The sequence below is a fragment of the Jaculus jaculus genome, chromosome 8 (assembly GCF_020740685.1).
Source record: "Jaculus jaculus isolate mJacJac1 chromosome 8, mJacJac1.mat.Y.cur, whole genome shotgun sequence".
In the NCBI taxonomy this organism is placed as follows: domain Eukaryota; kingdom Metazoa; phylum Chordata; class Mammalia; order Rodentia; family Dipodidae; genus Jaculus; species Jaculus jaculus.
Window position 1 is genome coordinate 128553516 of NC_059109.1, and position 19182 is coordinate 128572697.

At 46.6% G+C, this 19182-nt stretch overlaps 1 protein-coding gene across 5 annotated transcripts in view; it reads right to left on the reverse strand.

The window, feature by feature from the left end:
* Positions 1 to 17067, reverse strand: part of Stau1 (staufen double-stranded RNA binding protein 1) — a 42188-nt gene extending 25121 nt beyond the window's left edge. For all 5 annotated transcript variants that reach the window (XM_045156671.1, XM_045156669.1, XM_045156670.1 and 2 more), the window contains exon 1: positions 16985 to 17067. The gene's annotated coding sequence lies outside the window, so the exon portion shown is untranslated. The remainder of the gene's footprint in view (positions 1 to 16984) is intronic.
* Positions 17068 to 19182: the final 2115 nt, after the last annotated feature.

A 19182-nucleotide genomic window follows, 5' to 3' on the forward strand; every position in this document is an offset into this window, starting at 1 on the left:
AGCCTCGAACCGGGGTCCTTAGGATTCACAGGCAAGCGCTTAACCGCTAAGCCATCTCTCCAGCCCTATTTTTCTTTATTTATTTGAGTGCAGGAGAGAATGGGTGTACCAAGGCCTCTAGCCAGTGCAAACAAACTTCAGATGCATGTACCACCTGTGCATCTAGTTTATGTGGGTCCTGGGCAATCAAACCTGGGTCCTTTGGCTTTGCAGGTAAGTTCCTTAACCGCTAAGCCTATTTATTATTGTTATTGTTTTTGATTTTTGTTTGTTTTTCAAGGTAGTGTCTCACCCTAGTACAAGCTGACCTGGAACTCTCAGGGTGGCCTCGAACTCAAGTCAATCCTCCTACCTCTGCTTCCCAAGTGCTGGGATTAAAGGTGTGTACCACCACACCAGGCCATATTTATTTATTATTTATTTATTTATTTATGAGAGAGTGGGAGTGCCAGGGTTTCCTGCCACTGCAAAAATAAAAAATAAAAATAAAAAATAAAAACCTCAGATGCTGGTAATGGTGGTGTATGCCTTTAATCCCAGAACTTGGGAGGCAGGGGTAGGAGGATCACCATGTATGTCACTGGGGAAAGCCAAGGAAAATATGCCAACTATGTAATGACAGCATGTCTGTTACGGGGAAAACCAACTAGTTTCTGATTGGATTGGAGGTCTGCTCCACAGGAGGAGATTCCTACCTGGAACTGAAAACCTAATCAAAACCTTGTGGCAAACTGGGCATGGTGGCACATGCCTTTAATCCCAGCACTTGGGAGGCAGAGGCAAGGAGGATCACCATGAGTATGGGGCCACCCCGAGACTACATAGTGAATGCCATGCAAAGCCTAGGCTACTGTGAAACCCTACCTGGAAAAGCAAAAAAAAAGAAGAAAAAGAAAAGAGCTTCATCCTGGCTGGCTGGCTCTGAAGACCCAGTGGGCTGGACTAGTAAGCCTTAGGGCCCACCCCATGAAACGCCTCCTCCAGCAAGGCTCCACTCCCAAAAGCTTCCCCAGCTGAGGACCAAGTAGGAAGTTTAAGCACAGAAATGAGGCTGGGGGAAGTTTACATTCAAACCACCTCAATACCCAAGTTGAAACTCTTTTGATCACTTCCCATGATAGGATTTTGCTTCCACTTGCAAAGAGAATCAGAGTCACAGCAAAGACATGAAACTGTGGCTGAGCGCAATTCTGAGGAAACACCTAAACACAGCTAACGTGGTTCTCACCACACAATGGGAAGACAAACCCTTTGTAAAGGTGGCCCACATAAACTTTACTCTATTTTTTCTATCCCAGGCTGATCTGGAACTCACTATGTAGTCTCAGGGTGGCCTCAAACTCAAGGCAATCCTCCTATCTCTGCCTCCTGAGTGCTAGGATTGAAGGCATGCACCATCACGCCCAGCAACTGTTTACTCTTAAAACTAAAGAGACTCATTGCGTCTTCATTAGGCTGGGGAGCTGGCTCAGTGGATTTGCCATGCAAGCATAAGGACCAGAGTTCAGATCCTCAGCTCCCATATAAACGTAGGGCGGGCATGGCACCTGCCCATAACCCAATGTGAGGGAGGCTGAGCCCTGATCCTCAGTGCAAGCTGGCTAGCTAGACTAACTGAGCTCGAGACATGCTCAGTAAATAAAGTATGCAGTAGTCAAGGAAGACATCCAACATTGAACTCTGCAGCTACATGCAAACATATGTTTACATGCAACCCCCCCGACACACACGTCTACACTCATACACAAATGGGTATACAGGGCGTGGTGGCACATGCCTTTAAAATCCCAGCACTGGCAAGGGTGACGTAGAAAGAGCACCCTAAATTTGATGATATCCTGGGCTATATAGTAAATTCCAGGTCAGCTTGAACTAGAGTGAGATCCTACCTCGAAAAACAACAACCATAGGCTGGAGAGATGGCTTAGTGGTTAAGCACTTGCCTGTGAAGCCTAAGGACCCCGATTTGAGGCTCGATTCCCCAGGACCCACGTTAGCCAGATGCACAAGGGGGCGCATGCATCTGGAATTCATTTGCAGTGGCTGGAGGCCCTGGTGCGCCCATTCTCTCCCTCCCTCTCTCTCTCTCTGTCTCTCTGTCTCTCTCTCCCTCCCTCTTTCTCTCTCTGTCACTCTCAAATAAATTAAAAAAAAAAAAGAAAAGAAAAACAGCCACCAAAAACAATTAGGGGCTAGAGAGATGGCTCAGCTGTTAAGGTATTTGCCTGCAAAGCCTAATAACCTGGGTCTGATTCCTCAGTACCCACATAAAGCCAAATGTACAAGGGGGCACATGCATCTGGAGTTCATTTGCAGCAGCTGGAGGCCCTGGCACACCCACTCTCTCTGTCTCTCTCCTCTCTCTCTGCTTACAAATAAAAAAAAAAAAATAGCAAACCTTCAAGCAATAGCCTTCATTCTCTAAGATAAAAGAAATGAGAGGGATAATTGGAATTTAAAATAATTAAGCATCCCTGGGAGACAAATACCTAACTTGCATCATGCAACCTTTCACCCAGATTGCTAACAAGTGGCGACACAAGTTGCGACACCGACCTCAGTCTCCTCTCCGTGCCCATTCAGTGTGCAAGTGAGCGGGAAGAGCCAGAGCAGGCAGAGCAGGAGGCCTAGGCCGCCAGCACTCGTGGAAGGCCCCTCGCAGCGCGTGGCATCGCTCCATTCCAAATCCTGAGCAATCTGACATTACTTGTAGTTTTGAAAGCTACATGCTCCAAGAGAAGCACATTTTCTCGGACCCTCTCTGCAAGGATGGAAAAAGGAAGCAACTCTTTGACAGCTGTTCCTTCTCTCTCTTGGTCCTGGCTGTCTGAAAGCACTTTCTGCAGTACAGGAACCAGAAATTAGCCCGCGCGCACTCACAGCCACCAGGAAAGACAGGCGGGGCAACGGTGTGCACTGCAGTGAGCAGAGCCTTGCTCAGCGAAGCTTGGACCACACAGGCCTTGGTGAGCTCACGCACTCACGAGCCAAACGTGGCTGGCTCCCTGGAAGGAGCTGAGACATGATGGAAGGCCCCTGAAACCACCAGTAGCACACACAGCTACTACTCTCCCAGGGGGCAGAAAGCCAGAGAGAGCAAACAAAGGCAAACGACTTCCATAGCAGTGACGCAAAACTGCAAAGCATGCTGGGAACATATGCCTAGAGAGGACGCAATGAGTCTCTTTAGCATGCACAAAACCCTGAGTTCAAGCCAGGTACCTTTAGTCCTAATACTTGGGAGGCTGAGGTAGGAGGATCGTGTGGAGTTCAAGGACATCATGAATTCCAGGTCAGCCTGGGCCACAGTGAGACCCTACCTTAAAAAAAGGGGGGGGGGGTGCTGGAGACAAAGCGTGGGAGCGAAGGCACTTGCCTGCGAAGCCTAAGGGCCCAGGTTCAATTCTCCAGGACCCACATAAGCCAAATGCAGAAGGTGGCACATGCACCTGTAATTTGTTTGCAGTGGCTAGAGGCCCTGACATGCCCATTCTCTATTTCTATCTGCCCCTCCCTCCCTCCCTCCCTCCCTCTCTCTCAAATAAATAAATAAAATATATTAAAAAAAAAAAAAAAAACCTGGGCTGGAGAGATGGCTTAGCGGTTAAGCGCTTGCCTGTGAAGCCTAAGGACCCCGGTTCAAGGCTCGGTTCCCCAGGTCCCACGTTAGCCAGATGCACAAGGGGGCACACGCGTCTGGAGTTCATTTGCAGAAGCTGGAAGCCCTGGCGCACCCATTCTCTCTCTCTCCCTCTATCTGTCTTTCTCTCTGTGTCTGTCGGTCTCAAATAAATAAATAAAAAATTAAAAAAAAAAAAAAAACCTGAGTTCAATCCCCAGAATAACAAACTAGTGTGTAGCCCAAGCCTATAATCCATCACTAGAGAGACTGGAGGCAGGAAGATCGCAAATTCAAGGTTATCCTCAACAAGTTCAAGGCCAATTGAGGTCCTGTCTCAAAACAAAACAAAACAGCTGGGTGTGATGGTGCACACCTTTAATCCCAGCACTCAAGGGATAGAGGTAGGAAGATCACTATGAGTTTGAGGCCACCCTGAGAATACAGAGTGAATTCCAGGTCAGCCCAAGCTAGAGTGAGATCCTACCTCAAAAACAACAACAAAAAATAATTGTGTGTGTGTGTGTGTGTGTCTGTGGCTGTGGCTGAGGCTGAGGACGTCACAAGCCTTAGGGGGAAACTACTACTATTATCTGGCTAAATGGATATAGCATGCCCACCAAACTGCCCTCTAAATACTTACGTTTCTGCTCATATATTAATGCTACTCTCATTTATGGCTAGAGAAGCTTCTCTTTTCAAATGATGGTGCCCATTAGGGAGACTCAAAACTTGAAGTGCTAAGACAGTCAGTATGGAGACATCTCTATCACACTCTCCAGGGATCAGGGACCACTGTGGAAGATTTGGTAGGAAGATATAAGAGAGGAAAGCCAGGAATGGCCAAAGGAAGGGGAGGAGTGCTTTGTAATGCTGTCTTCCAGAGTGGCCCTGGCATTCAAAACCTCACAGTAGCTGGCACTACCTACACAAAACCTGCAAAACAGGCAAAGGGGGTAGGGAGCAAACCAGGGATAGTTGAAAGAAGGGATTTGGGAGGCAGAGGTAGGAGGATTGCCATGAGTTCAAGGCCACCCTGGGACTACATAGTGAATTCCAGGTCAGACTGGCTAAAGCAAGACCCTACCTCCAAAAAAGAAAAAGAAGGCAATAAATTCCTTTTTTTTTTTTTTAATTAGAGACAGAGAAAGGGGAGAGAGAGAGAGAGAATGGGCACACCAGGGCCTCTAGTAACTGCAAACAACCTCCAGATGCATGTACCACCTGGTGCATGTGGCTTACATGGGACCTGGAGAATCAAACCTGGGTCCTTAGGCTTTGAAGGCAAGTGCCTTAACCACTAAGCCAGCCCCCTCTTTTTGGTTTTTCAAGGTAGGGTCTCACTCTAGCCAGGCTTAACCTGGAATTCACTATGTATCAAGACAGCAAATCAAGGAGGCCAGTCCAGCGAGGTGGTCTGAGGAATTGTGGGAGTAGTTTAAAAGCAGAACAGTAACTATCCAAAGTGGTATTTCCTGCTCCTTTCTTTCTGTTCAGCATCACTTTGTACCTGAGTAGAGCAGTGGCCAATTCTTTCTCATACTTCCAGATGGTCTGTCAAGGGAGGACTCTGTCCACCTCACACTCAACCAGGGCTCTCATCTGGGACACAGAAGCATAGCTGGCAAGGCTTTCCTCAGGGCTTAGTTTTGCAACCTACTTGTCAGATCGTCAAGCAGGCTAAGAAAACTTGGAAAACAGGAGGCAGGTGGGCTACAACTTCTCGGAGGCTGCACCAGAAGCTGTAAGAGGCAGAGGAAACAGAGCTCTGACCAAGTCTAGCTGCAGAGTCAGAGGGCAGGAGAAGGGAGAGTGGCCGGGGCTGTGGGGAAGACTGGTTCCTGTCTGGTATCGACTCTGAGAACAGCAGATGGGATCCAGACTTGTCCTTCACCTGTGGCATGGTTACTTTCAACCAAAGTGGACAACTGCAGGTGATGTCAGTCCTGTGAAGGCTAAAGTTCTACCTAAAAGTAGTGCAGGAGGCTGGGGAGATGGCTCCGTGGTTAAAGATGCTCCTGGCAAAGCCTGCCAGCCAGGGTTAAATTCTCCAGCCACACACCTAAAGCCAAATGGGCAATCTGGACATTCGTTTGCAGCAGCAAGACACCCTGGTCTGTGTACACACACACATACACACACACACACGTGTGTGCAAATACATAAAACTTACAACTAAAGAGAGAGCTGAGGAGATGGCTCAGCAGTTAAAGGCACTTGCTTACAAAATCTGCCAGCCCAAGTTCAACTCCCCAACACCCACACAAAGCCACATGCACAAAGTGACGCATGCATCTGGAGTTCATCTGCAGCAGCAAGAAGCCCTGACACACCCATACTCCCCCACCCCTCAAAAAAAGAAAAGAGGTGGTGTCATACTCTAGCCCTGGCTGACCTGGAATTTACTATGTAATCTCAGGTTAGCCTTGAACTCACAGAGATCCTCCTGAGTGCTAGGATTAAAAGTATGTGCCACCACACCCAGCAACAAAACTATTTTTTAAAATATAAAGGGAAAGAAAATAGAAAGAAAAATTACAGAGGAGAAATCTAACTGCCAGTATTTAGGCAAAATTGGTATTATTTATTCTATGTATGAGACTCATTTCATTTAGCATGTAGCTATGCCAATTCATTAGAAATGTTTCTCTTTCACATACAGTAAGTGTCCTGGCCATTTGAGGTTCCTATGGGGATTGTAGACTGACTTACAATAAACCATGTTAAGCATGCTCATTTTACAAAGAGAATCAGCAGTGTCTATTCTAACATCTAATACTATTAGCAACTGTAAAGCTGGTTTACGTTATTTAAAAGGCAATTTTTATTTTTTTTTTATTTTTTATTTTATTTTATTTATTTATTTGAAAGCAACAGACAGAGAGAGAGAAAGAGGCAGCGAGAAAAAGAATGGGCGTGCCAGGGCTTCCAGCCACTGCAAACGAACTCCAGACGCGTGCGCCCCCTTGTGCATCTGGCTAACGTGGGTCCTGGGGAATTGAGCCTCAAACCGGGATCCTTAGGCTTCACAAGCAAGCGCTTAACCACTAAACCATCTCTCCAGCCCTAAAAGGCAATTTTTAAATTACAGAGGGGTGTTCCACAGTATACAGGGACACGGGAAAGGTCTCTAGTCTCAAGTTTAGGAGAAACTGAAAGCACACTGGGTGACACTCTTAGAAGATCACTGTAAACACTGCTGTCACGGGCTCAGGCTTGAGCGTTTGTTGGTTCTTTTCCCTTAAGAGGATAAATGATGTATGTATCTGTTTGACTAAGAGGTTGGCGGGACTGGGCATGGTGGTGCACACTTGAATCCCCAACACTAGGGAGGCTCAGGAAAGAGAATCTCAGTGAATGCAAGGTCAGCCTGGGCTACTGAGTGAGTTCCAAGTTAGCCTGGGCTAGCTAGAATGAGACCCTTCCTCCAAAAGAAGAAAGAAGTATTTTTTTTAAACCTGCAGCAAAAAAAAAAAAAACCCTAGAAGTGACAGGTCTCTCAGGAAACAGTCAACCAAAGAAGATTCCTGCATATACGGCTCATTAGCAGTTCCACTGCACAGCAGCCGTTTGTTACTTCAACTTTTTAACAAGTCCCAAAATGACTTTTTAATGACAGCCCCCTACCAAAAAATGAATGTCTAGTTCGAGCAAGTTACTTGTGGAGTCCTGACACATTCTCTCCTGGTGGGGCCTGCAAACCCCCAAAGTGGCAGCAGTGTACCTCTGGCTGGTGCTGGCGGAGGACAAAGGGACCTCACTCACCCAAATTCCCCATAAGGCAGTTGCTTCTTGTTTACTTTGGGACTGGAACCAAATAACAGAGGCAGCCCATCCAAATTAGAGAAAATGGTCTTAGCAGCTCAGTTACCAGCGTGGAAACAAGCCCGGAACGGTTCAGAAGTCAGTGATTCCCTTGTTTTGTTTTTACCTTTCAGCTAACAGATGAAAAACAATTCTCTTTTTCCCTCGCTCGCTCGCTCACTCTACCTTTCCCACTCTTCCTAGACTTGGTCTTCATATCACTGCTAGCTACAGCAAAAACGAGTGTGTTCCTAATCTCGCACCACCAACCAGCAGCAGCCGCCGCCACCCCACTTGGCCTGGCTGAGCCCAATGGACACCTAAATTTAGAAAGGGTGGGGCCCAAAGGGATCCTTTTTGGCTACTGCTATCTAAAGCAGCCCACTGCCAGCATTTCCAGCTACTGTGATAAATCCATGTGCTTGCTAGATGTTGACAAACGGGCTTTCAGTAAGCCTCCCCAAGTGTCAGATTCAAGTGCACCTCAAAGCATACCTCACTCTAACAACTGCTTAAATAAGTAGCTGGGAACTGAAAATTTAAAAAAGGACGGGGGCTGAAAAGACGGCTTAGTGGTTAAGGTGCTGTGTGCAAAGCCAAAGGATCCTGGTTGGATTCTCCAAGACCCACGTAAGCCCGATGCACAAAGGGGCACATGTATCTGGAATCCATTTGCAGTGGCTACAGAGGCCATGGAACTTCCATTCTGTCTCTCAACTCTCTCTGCTTGCAAATAAATAAATAAAAATACTTTTAAAAACCGGACGTAGTGGTGCATGCCTTTAATCTCAGCACTTGGGAGGCAGAGGTAGGAGGATCGCCACCCTGAGACTACATGGTAAATTCCATGTCAGCCTGGGCTAGAGTGAGACCCTACCTTGAAAAAAAATTAAGATTATTATTATTGTTGTTGTTTAGCCAAGCAGGGTGGCTCACACCTTTAATCTCAACACTTGGGAGACAGAGGTAAGGAGGACGGTCATGGCTGAAGGCCAGGCTGAGGCTAGAGAGTAATTTCCAAGTCAGTCTGAGGAAAAAACAGAAAAAGAAAATGTATACACTCTCCAATTTAGAGCTAAGCTTCCAATTTCCCACAGAAGCAATTCTACAATTCATCAAGCTGGGGACTGTGGGTGTAGATCAGTGGAGAAACATGCACAAGGCTCTAGATACCATCCCTGAATTCACCAAGCAGCACTCATTTGCCAGTTAAATTTTTTTTTTTTTTTGGCTTGTTTTTCAAAGCAGGGTGACCTGGAACTAGCCCAGGCTGACCTGGAGCTCTTTCTGTAGCACAGGCTGGCCTTGAACATATGGGGATTCTTGTACCCCAGCTTCAAAGCTAGGAACATAGGCGTGAGCCATCATGCCCCATTTGACAGTTAACAATCACTTGCTCGTTTAACATGTCATATTTAAACCAGGAAAAAAGAACATAAGCCTAGAGAAATGGCTTGGAAGTTAAAGCACTTGACTGCAAAGCCGAAATACCCAGGTTTAATTCCTCAGTACCCACATAAAAGCCAGATGCACAAGATGGAACATTTGTCTGGAATTCATATGCAGTGGCTAGAGGCCCTGGTGCACACATTTTATCTGTCTCTGTCTCTCTCTCAAATAAATAAATTAGTTGTTAAATTTTTTATATTAAAAGAGGAATGTAAAACTGTCAGGTTTGGGGTTCAAGACAGAGGAGAAACTCAAGACAAACTGTTTCTTGGGCTCAAGACTTTTATTTAACATCAAGAGGAACTGGCAGGTTCCAAAATGATCAGAGAAGGGAGCTCCCGAACTTTAAAGAAGGGAGGGGACTTGTAAGGGTGAAGGGGGGAGGAGGTGGGTAACCACACAGTGAAAGAGGGGCCTGGAGTGACTGGCTGAGGCGGGACTCGAGGAGATGGCAGGCTCTCTTCTCAGCCCGGGGATACTGATGGTTCTGAGCATGTCTGCTGGGAGGAGGGGAGGGCGACTCTGGAACTCTTACAAGCAGGGGTTCTCGGGAGGAGAACCTGTTCCCCTAAGTGCGTCTGCCCATGCTCAGGGACATTCCTTCTGTCATGCCTGTGGAGGTGGGAAATGTGTTGTCTCCAGTGGGTAGGAGAGGGACACCAGTACAGAGACCACAGCTGTGCATGAGGAGAATACGCTGTCTCCTCAGGTAATTCAGATTGGTCTTCCTTTTGGGTTTTGTTGTTGTTGTTTGTTTGTGTTTTTTTTTTATATTTTATATTTTTTATTTATTTACTTGAGAGCAACAGACAGAGAGAAAGAGGCAGAGAGAGAGTAAGAGGGACAGAGAGAGAGAGAATGGGCGGGCCAGGGCCACCAGCCGCTGCAAACGAACTCCAGACGCGTGCGCCCTTGTGCATCTGGATAACGTGGGTCCTGGGGAATTGAGCCTCGAACCAGGGTCCTTAGGCTTCACAGGCAAGCGCTTAACTGCTAAGCCACCTCTCCAGCCTTGTTTGTGTTTTTTTTTGCATTTGGTTTTTTTGAGGTAGGTTCTCACTCTAGCCCAGGCTGACCTGGAATTCACTATGTAGTCTCAGGGTGGCCTTGAACTCATGGTGATCCTCTTACCTCTGCCTCCCGCGTGCTGAGATTAAAGGTGTGCGCCACCACGCCAAGCTTCAGGTTGATATTTATCCATTCAGAGCAGCCTTATGGCGACCATGAGATTTGGAGCTACTGCTACCGAATAGATTTTCAATTTTGCTCAACAGAACTCTGTCCTGAAGATTAAATCCTTAAGTACAAACTGCAGTCTTTTTTTCTAACTGGTCCTTGAAAATTCTTGAGGGATTCCCTCTGGAGATCAATCTGCTTGGTTGCACAACACAGAGAAGGGCTGAGAGTGAGAGTTGTAAGTGCTGCTCTCCAAAGATTAATCCCTGGGCTGGGTAGTGGCGAGCGCAGGGGATGAGCACTTTGCTGCCAGGTCTGAGTACCCAAGGCTGGAAGCAGCACCTACATGCGAACCTGTGGAAGGTGTTGTAATCCCAACCACACCTATGAGGGAGGCAGAGACAGGACAAGCCCCTATCCTCCGTAAACACACGGCAGGGGCGGTCCCGCCAGCCTGGCAAAGGCGGTGGTGAACAAGAAACCCTGCCTCAAAGCAGGTGGAAGGCTAGGACCTCCACACCTACTGCATGGCACAAACTCACACATGAACACACACACATACACAGGTACACACGTTACTTAACTGCAAACCTCTCAAGGTACAATAACATAAGCAAAAATTTCACAGAAGTAAGTTTCATTGGACATGGAGGTGTACATCTATAATCTCTGTACTCAGGATGTCTAGACCGGAAGACTGGCCAGTTTGAGGCTAGCTTGGACTACACAGCGAGATCTGTCTCTAAAAATAAGAAAGAAAAAGGAAAAAAAAAGACAGCCTTAAGCCTGGTGCGGTGGTGCATGCCTTGATTCCCAACACTTGGAAGGCAGAAGTAGGATCACTGTGAGTTCAGGGCCAGCCTGGACTACAGAGTGAATGCCACAAGTCAGCCTGGGCTATAGTGAGACCCTACCTTGGGGAGTGGGGGTTACAGGAGGGTCTTGCTGCGTGGCAACTATTACTTCACAAGTATCAAGTCCTTTTCATAGTATGGAAACTGTACAAGGACCTTCTTCAATAGGTAATACGTTACAAGCAGACCAGCCACAACCGCTGTGTTCCTTACTCAGCAGCAAACCAGCATGACTATAGCACAGGCACCCATCTGCGGGACTGAATTCAAAGGAGGCAGGTCCTGCCACAAGTGAGTGCCTCAAAGAACAATGTGCAGCAGGGATACTCTTGCAGGGTTTCAAGTCCGACTGTCAGATCTTACCACCACACACGGGCACTCAAGTCAGACTGTCAGATCTTACCACCACACACGGGCACTCAAGTCAGACTGTCAGATCTTACCAGTACACACAGTGCTCAAGTCAGACTGTCAGATCTTACCACCACACACGGGCGCTCAAGTCAAGACTGTCAGATCTTACCAGTACACAACTACAGTTAAGACTGTAAGAGCTTATCAGTACACACAACTACCCAAGGAAGATTGTAAAATCTTACTATTACACACAATTACTTAAGTAAGACTTTGAGTTCTCTGTATATCCTAGATATTAATCCTCTGGCAGATGTATAGTTGGCAAAGATTTTCTCCCATTCTGTAGGTTGCCTCTTTGCTCTATTCACAGTGTCAGGAGGCAGAAGTAGGAGGATCGCCATGAATTCAAGGCCACCCTGAGACTCCATAGTGAATTCCAGGTCAGCCTGAGCTAGAGTGAAGCCCTACCTCAGAAAACCAAAAAAATAAAATTAAAATAAATAAACAATAAGAAACCAAACAACCCAATTTTTAAAAATAGGCTATGGAACCAAATAGTTTTCTCAAAAGGAGAAATACAGATGGCATGTAAACATCTAAAAAATGTTCTACACCTCTAGCCATCAGGGAAATGCAAATTAAAACTATGTTGAGATTCCCTCTCACTCCTGTCAGATTGGCTACCATCATGAAAACAAATGACCATAAATGCTGGCGAGGATGCAGAGAAAGAGGAACCCTTCTACACTGTTGGTGGGAATGTAACCTGGTCCAACCATTGTGAAAATCAGTGTGGAGGTCCCTGAGACAGCTAAAAATAGTTCTGTCATATGACCTAGCTATAGCACTCCTAGGCATATATCCCACGAACTCGTCTAACTACCTTAGAGATACTTGTTCAACCATGTGTATTGCCACTCTATTCACAATACTGGGAAATGGAACTAGCCTAGATGTCCCTCAACTGATGAGTGGATAATGAAGATGTGGCATGTTTACACAATGGAGTTCTACTCAGTGGTCAAGAAAAATTTAATTATGAAATTTGCAAGAAAATGGATGGATCTAGAAAGGATTATACTTAGTGAGGTAACCCAGGCCCAGAAAGCCAAATGTCACATGTTCTCTCAAATGTAGATCATAACTACAAATGATTGGGCTTCTATATGAGCAGAAATAAAACTCTGTAGCAGAGGCCAGTAAGCTAGAAAGGGGATACAAAGGGAATAGAAAGGGAGGGGGGACTTAATAGGATGGTATTGTGCATATGTAAGTAGAAGAACAGATTAATGGGGGTGAAAAGGCCTAAGTGAGGACAGGGGAAGGGATTGAGTAAAGGAAAGGCACAAGGAGGGCTAATCAAAATCTAAGAGGATATAAACAAGTCATATAGAAACCTACGTTTTTGGACAATGGAACACCCAGGAGCCATGGATTATTACTATAAAATTTTCAGTGTCAGGGATGATTGGCCAAGGAGGTCCCTGATGCCCACAAAACATTACAGGCTAATGCCAAGGCCCCTGGTTTCCCACCAGGAACAGATGGTAAGACCCTATTGCTGAAGACTCCACATACTTGGGCTGCAAGGCCACTGAGAAAGCAAACTGGGGGTGAGCTGAAAGCCTCCATGTAGACCAGCTGACAGAAAGCTGGAAAAAGCCACACTGCATGCAGCTCAATGGGATAGAGAGAAATCACCAGTGGACATACTCAACAGTGGACACTACAAACCTTAAATTTGGCCAGGAAAAGATCATGACATCAAAACAAAACAAAAAAGAGACTGATTAAGAGGGGGAGCAGATATGACGGAGTGGAGTTTCAGAGGATAAAGTGGGAATTACCATGGGTTATTGTCTACAATTATGGAAGTTATCAATAAAAAAATAAACTAAATTAAAAAACTGTTCTACACCCAGCACAAGCAACAATGTGGCCCCTGTCCCACACCTGGCCCAATGCCAGGTGAGCAAGGGAGGATTTTCTCTCCACACAAATATAGCTGTTGGGTGGTCTGTTTAAACCAATACTTTTTTAAAAAAGAAAAGAAAGGACTGGAGAAAATGGCTTAGCAGTTAAGGCATTTGCCTGCAAAGCCAAAGGAACCCAGTTTGACTCTGCAGGTTCCCACATAAGCCAGATGCACAAGGTGGCACATGCATCTGGAGTTCATTTGCAGTGGCTAGAGGCCCTGGTATGCCCATTCTCTCTCTCTCTCTCTGAAATAAATATATTGAAAGAAAGAAAGAGAGAGAAAGGGAAAGAGAAAAGAAAAAAAGCTGGGTGTAGTGGCACACGCCTTTAATCCCCGCACTTGGGAGGCAGCGGTAGGAGGATCATCATGAGTTTGAAGCCACCCTGAGACTACATAGTTAATTCCATGTCAGCCTGGGCCAGAGTGAGACTCTACCTTGAAAACCAAACAAACAAACAAAAAACTAAATTTAAAACATATATACATACAACACACACACACAGATGGACAGAATTTGGGGTGTTTTTTCCCCCCCCAAGGTAGGGTCTCACTCTTTCTAGCCCAGAAAAACCTGGAAGTCACTCTGTAGTCCCAGACTTAGCTCGAATTCAGTGAACGTCCTTCCTATGTCTCCCAAGTACTGAGATTAAAGGCCTGCACCACCACAATGGGCTAAACATATAAATATGGTTGTTAAGTCTATACTTATAAAAACACAGGAAGCCATGGTGGTGCAGGCCTTTAATCCTAGCACTGGAAAGGCAGAAGTAGGAGGAGGATCACTGTGAGTTTGAGGCTAGCCTATGACTACAGAGTGAATTCCAGGTCAGCCTGAACTAGAGTGAGAAACTACCTCAAAAAAAAAGAAGGAAGGGGGGAGGGGAGGGGAGGGGAGGGGAGGGGAGGGGAGGGGAGAGGGGAGGGGAGGGGAGGGGAAGGGAGGGGAGGGGAAGGGAGGGGAGGGGAGGGGAGGGGAGGGGAGGGGAGGGGAGGGGAGGGGAGGGGGAGGGGAGGGGAGGGGAGGGGAGGGGAGGGGAGGGGAGGGGAGGGGAAGGGACGGAACAAAACAAAACTAGTCTAACCATGTTCCATCCTACTGCTGACTTGTCTCCATGCAAAACAGCAGTATGAAGTCAGCATCCCAGGAACCAGCCTCACTGCTCAACAGCAGCTGGGGAAGATGGCAGGGCAGACATCTGAGTTTTCATCTAACTCTTGGCAATCCATGGCCCTGTACCTCGGTTGCCCCAAAGCACTTGATGGACTATTTCACAAAGCCTCTCTCACTTGCAACACTGGAAAGCTAACACACTGAGGAATCCTGAGGCCTGGTAACGCGAGCTTTGAAAAGCAAGCATCAGGCAAACCCAGCATGATGGACACGAACCACTCCCTCAGTTTCCTTCTGCTTTAGCGTGCTCCCTCCCCGAAAGCAGGCTCCTCTGTTCACTAATACTGGCCCAGCTACTGGCGAGGAAAGGCAAGGAAAATCCCAAGCACACAGACAACTCGGTCTGGACTGACCACAGGCTGCCAGGGGGCACAGCTCCATGACAAGCCTATCTCCTCTCGGACAGAAAACAATACCGTGAGTTCCACAAGCAAGACCAAAGCTCAGCCTCAACGATGTGGACAGCTTCTGTGAGCAGGACCTCACTGACACCTGCTTAATGACAGTGATGCTTCAGCAGCCAGTTTCCCGGCTGCACAGGGCACATGTAAACTACTTGGCAGAGCTAGACCTGGGTTTTACATGTTCTCCCACATGTACCTTGCATTTACTGCCTAATTTAATGAAGAGTAGCCAGGTATGCTGGCACACTCTTTAGTCCCAACACTTTGGAGGGCAGATAAGAACATCACCATGAGTTTCATGTCACCCTGGACTAGACTGAGACCCTACCTTGAAAAGGCTAAATAAGGGCTGAAGAGATGACTTAGCGGTTAAGCGCTTGCCTGTGAAGCCTAAGGACCCCGGTTTGAGGCTCGATTCCCCAGGACCCACATTAGCCAGATGCACAAGGGGCGCATACGTCTGGAGGTCCTTTGCAGTGGCTAGAGGCCCTGGGGTGCCCATTCTCTATCTATCTATCTGCCTCTTTCTCTTTCTGTCTGTCGCTCTCAAATAAATAAGCAAATAAAATAAAGTAAAAAGAAAAGGCTAAATAAAATAAATAAATAGGGACTGGAGAAGTGACTTCACGGTTAAAGGTGCTTGCTGGCAAAGCCTAACAGCCTGGGTTCAATCTCTACCACCAACATAAAGCCAGATCCAAAAGTAGTGTGGGCTGGAGAGATGGCTTAGTGGTTAAGGTGTTTGCCTGCCAAGCCTAAGGACCCAGGTTCAATCCCCCAGTACCCATGTAAGCCAGGTACACAAGGTGGCACATGCATCTGGAGTTCGTCTGCAGTGGCTAGAGGCCCTGATGTGCCCATTCTCTAAATAAATAAAATATTTTTTAAGTGGTGCAGGCAGTGGCAAGAGACCCTGACATACCCATTCCTCCCCCACCCCCGCTTACAAATAAACGTATTAACAGTAAGAGAAATTTAAGATATGCAAAACTTTTTTTTCTAATATTACAGTAAGAAAAAATTTTAAGACATTAAGATGGTTTATGCCTTTAATCCCAGCACTCAGGAGACTGTGAGTTCAAGGCCAACCTGGGACCACAGAGTGAATGCCAGGTCTAGAGTGGGCTAGAGTGAGAACCTACCTCAAAAGAACCAAAAGAGGGGCTGGAGAGATGGCTTAGCAGTTACGGTATTTGCCTGCAAAGACAAAGGACCTCAGTTTGATTCCCAAGGACCCAAGTAAGCCAGAAGCACAAGGGGGCGCATGCGTATGGAATTCGTCTGCAGTGACTGGAGGCCCTGGCACATCCATTCTCTCTCCCTCTCTCTGCTTCTCTCTCTCTCTCTCCCTAAAAAATAAAGTTTTAAAAAAAGACAAAGATGGATGACTGAAAGGCTTCAGAAGTGTTTTCTTAAAAAAAAAAAATGGATGAGTAAAAGAAGTAGGGTTCAGTGGAGGGTAACAGGAAAGAGGGACAGAGGAGGACAACAGGAAGGGGTTATGTAAATTGTAAGAGGTGTTTTTATGGCCGGGTGTGGTGGCACACACCTTTAATCCCAGCACTCGGGAGGCAGAGGTAGGAGGATTGCCGTGAGTTCAAGGCCACCCTGAGACTCCATAGTGAATTCCAGGTCAGCCTGGGCTAGAGTGAGACCCTACCTTGAAAAAACAACAACAACAAAAAAAAAAAATTAAGAGGTTTTTTGTTGTTGTTGTTGTTGTTGTTGTTGTTTTGGTTTTTTGGTTTTTCCAGGTAGGGTCTTGCTCTATTCACTATGTAGTCTCAGACTGGCTTTGAACTCACAGCAATCCACCACCTACCTCTGCCTCCCAGTGCTGGGATTAAAAGTATGTGCCACCACACCCGGCTAATAGTTTTTAAATTTTGGGGGGACTTTTTTTGATGTTTGTCTCCTTTGAGGCAGGGTCTCACTCTAGCCTAGAATGACCTGGAACTCACTCTTGTAGCTACAGGCTGGCCTTAAATCCATAGTGAACCCCTAATTTCAGCCTTCCAGGTGCTGGGAATAAAGACATGCACCACCAAGCCCAGCTTATTTTAATTTTTAAAAAAGCAAAAATCACTTCTACACAAGAGAGAATTCACAAGAATCACCAGTTAATCACTAGTTACAAGCAGGCCTGGAATTATAAAACCAAATTACATGTACCTTAAGGAGGGCGTTCTGGAAACAACGTTGTTTTTGCCAGTTCTAAGAGGTTCTGTGGTTAGGAGACTCCTGGAAAAGAAGAGACAATAATTTACTATGATAGTTCATTTTCCTGAAAATGAAGACATATATTGCTCACTTTTAAGGAAAGCTAAAATTTACAAGCAGAAAAGTTCATGTAATCACATGTCACACCCAGAACCACCAAGGACACGGCTGCCAGGAGCTGGTGAACACTTCACAGGCACACACTTAGAAACAGGACTGCCCTTTCACCAGCACCACCGCCGCCTGACCAGAGCACATCTCTGGAGGGCAATCCAATCACAGACCGAGTTTCCAATTGCAGAGTCCCCAACTACAGTATAAGCATTTCATTCACAAATGTCTTTGACATACGCTTGATGCAATGCAGCTTCGTGGAAATGTCACTAAAGGCGTTCTGTCCATGTGCTGTGTAAACTCCAAGTAGGAGCTGGGGAGAACGCTCGCGGAGGCCAAGCTGCCGCGGCACAAGCATGAGGACCTACGTCGCAGCCCCAACACCCATACAAAACGCTGGGCGAGGCTGCACACCCACACATGTAACACCAGTGCCAAGTGGTCAGCATAACTGAAAAAAGGACAGGCCCAGGTTTAGTGAAATAAGGAGCTAAAGCATGAGAGAGAGAGATGCACAACACTCATTTCTGGCTTCCACACACATGCACATGGGATGTGCACATCGTCACACACATGTAAACACATATTAAAAAGTGCAAAGAGGGGCTGGGGAAATGGCTTAGTGGTTAAGGTGTTTGCCTGCGAAGTCTAAAGACCCCAGTTCGATTCCCCAGGACCCACATAAACCAGATGCACAAGGGGGCGCACACATCTGGAATTTGTTTGCAGTGGCTGGAGGCCGTGGTGTGCCCAATCTCTCTTTCTCTCTGCCTCTTCCTCTCCCTTAAATAAATAAATAAAAATATTTAAAAAAATAAAAAATATAAAAAATAAAAAGTGCAAAGAGGGCTTGGGAGCTGGCTTAGCAGTTAAGGCGCTTTCCTGCAATGCCAAAGGACCCAGGTTCAATTCCCCAGAACCCACATAAGCCAGATGTACAAGGTGGCACATGCATCTGGAGTTCATTTACGGGAGACAGAGGTAGGAGGATTGCCGTGAGTTCGAGTCCTCCCTGAGACTACACAGTGAATTCCTGGTCAGCCTGGACCAGAGTGAGACCCTACCTTGAAAAAAAAAGGGGGGGGGCTGGAGAGATGGCTTTGCAGTTAAGCGCTTGCCTGTGAAGCCTAAGGACCCCGGTTTGAGGCTCAATTCCCCAGGATCCACGTTAGCCAGATGCATAAGGGGGCGCATGCGTCTGCAGTTCCTTTGCAATGGCTGGAGGCCCTGGTGTGCCCATTCTCTCTCTTTCTCTGTCGCTCTCAAATAAAATAAAAAAAGAAAGAAAAAATAGAAAAGTGTGCACTACCACGCCCAGCTGGAGCACATTATTTTTACTAAAATGACATCACAACCATCTTCTAGAAGTAGGGGGAAAACACTGGATTTGAGAGGAAGAGCTTAATTGTTCAATTTTCAGCCACATGTGGTGGCTTGTCCCCTTCAATCACAGCTGAATTAGGAGGATGGTTGGATGGCTGTGGGCCCCAGGACAGACTGGGCTACAGAGTGAGTTCTAGGTCAGTCTGGGTTAGAACAAGACCCTGCCTCAAACCCTAAAAAAAGCTGCACACTGCATTTTCTTTTTTTTTTTTTTTTTTTTTTTTTTTTTTGGTTTTATTCACTCTAGCCCAGGCTGACCTGGAATTCACTTTGTAGTCCCAAGATGGCCTTGAACTCACAGCTCACAGTGATCTTCCTACCTCTGCCTCTAGAGTGCTAAGATTAAAGGTATGTGCCACCATGCCAGGCAACACACATTTTTTAAATCTTTAGCGGGGGAGGGGGTGGCTGGCAAGATGGCTTAGCAGTTAAGGCACTTGCCTGCAAAGCCAAAGGACCAGGTTCAATTCCCCAAGACCCATGTAAGACAAATGTATGAGGGGGCACACACATCTGGATTTCATTTGCAGTGGCTGGAAGCCCTGGCGCACCCTTTCCCTCCCTCCCTCCCATCTCTCTCTCTCTCTCTCTCTCTCTCTCTCTCTCTCTCTCTCTCTCTCTCTCTGCCTATTGCTCTATCAAATAAGTAAATA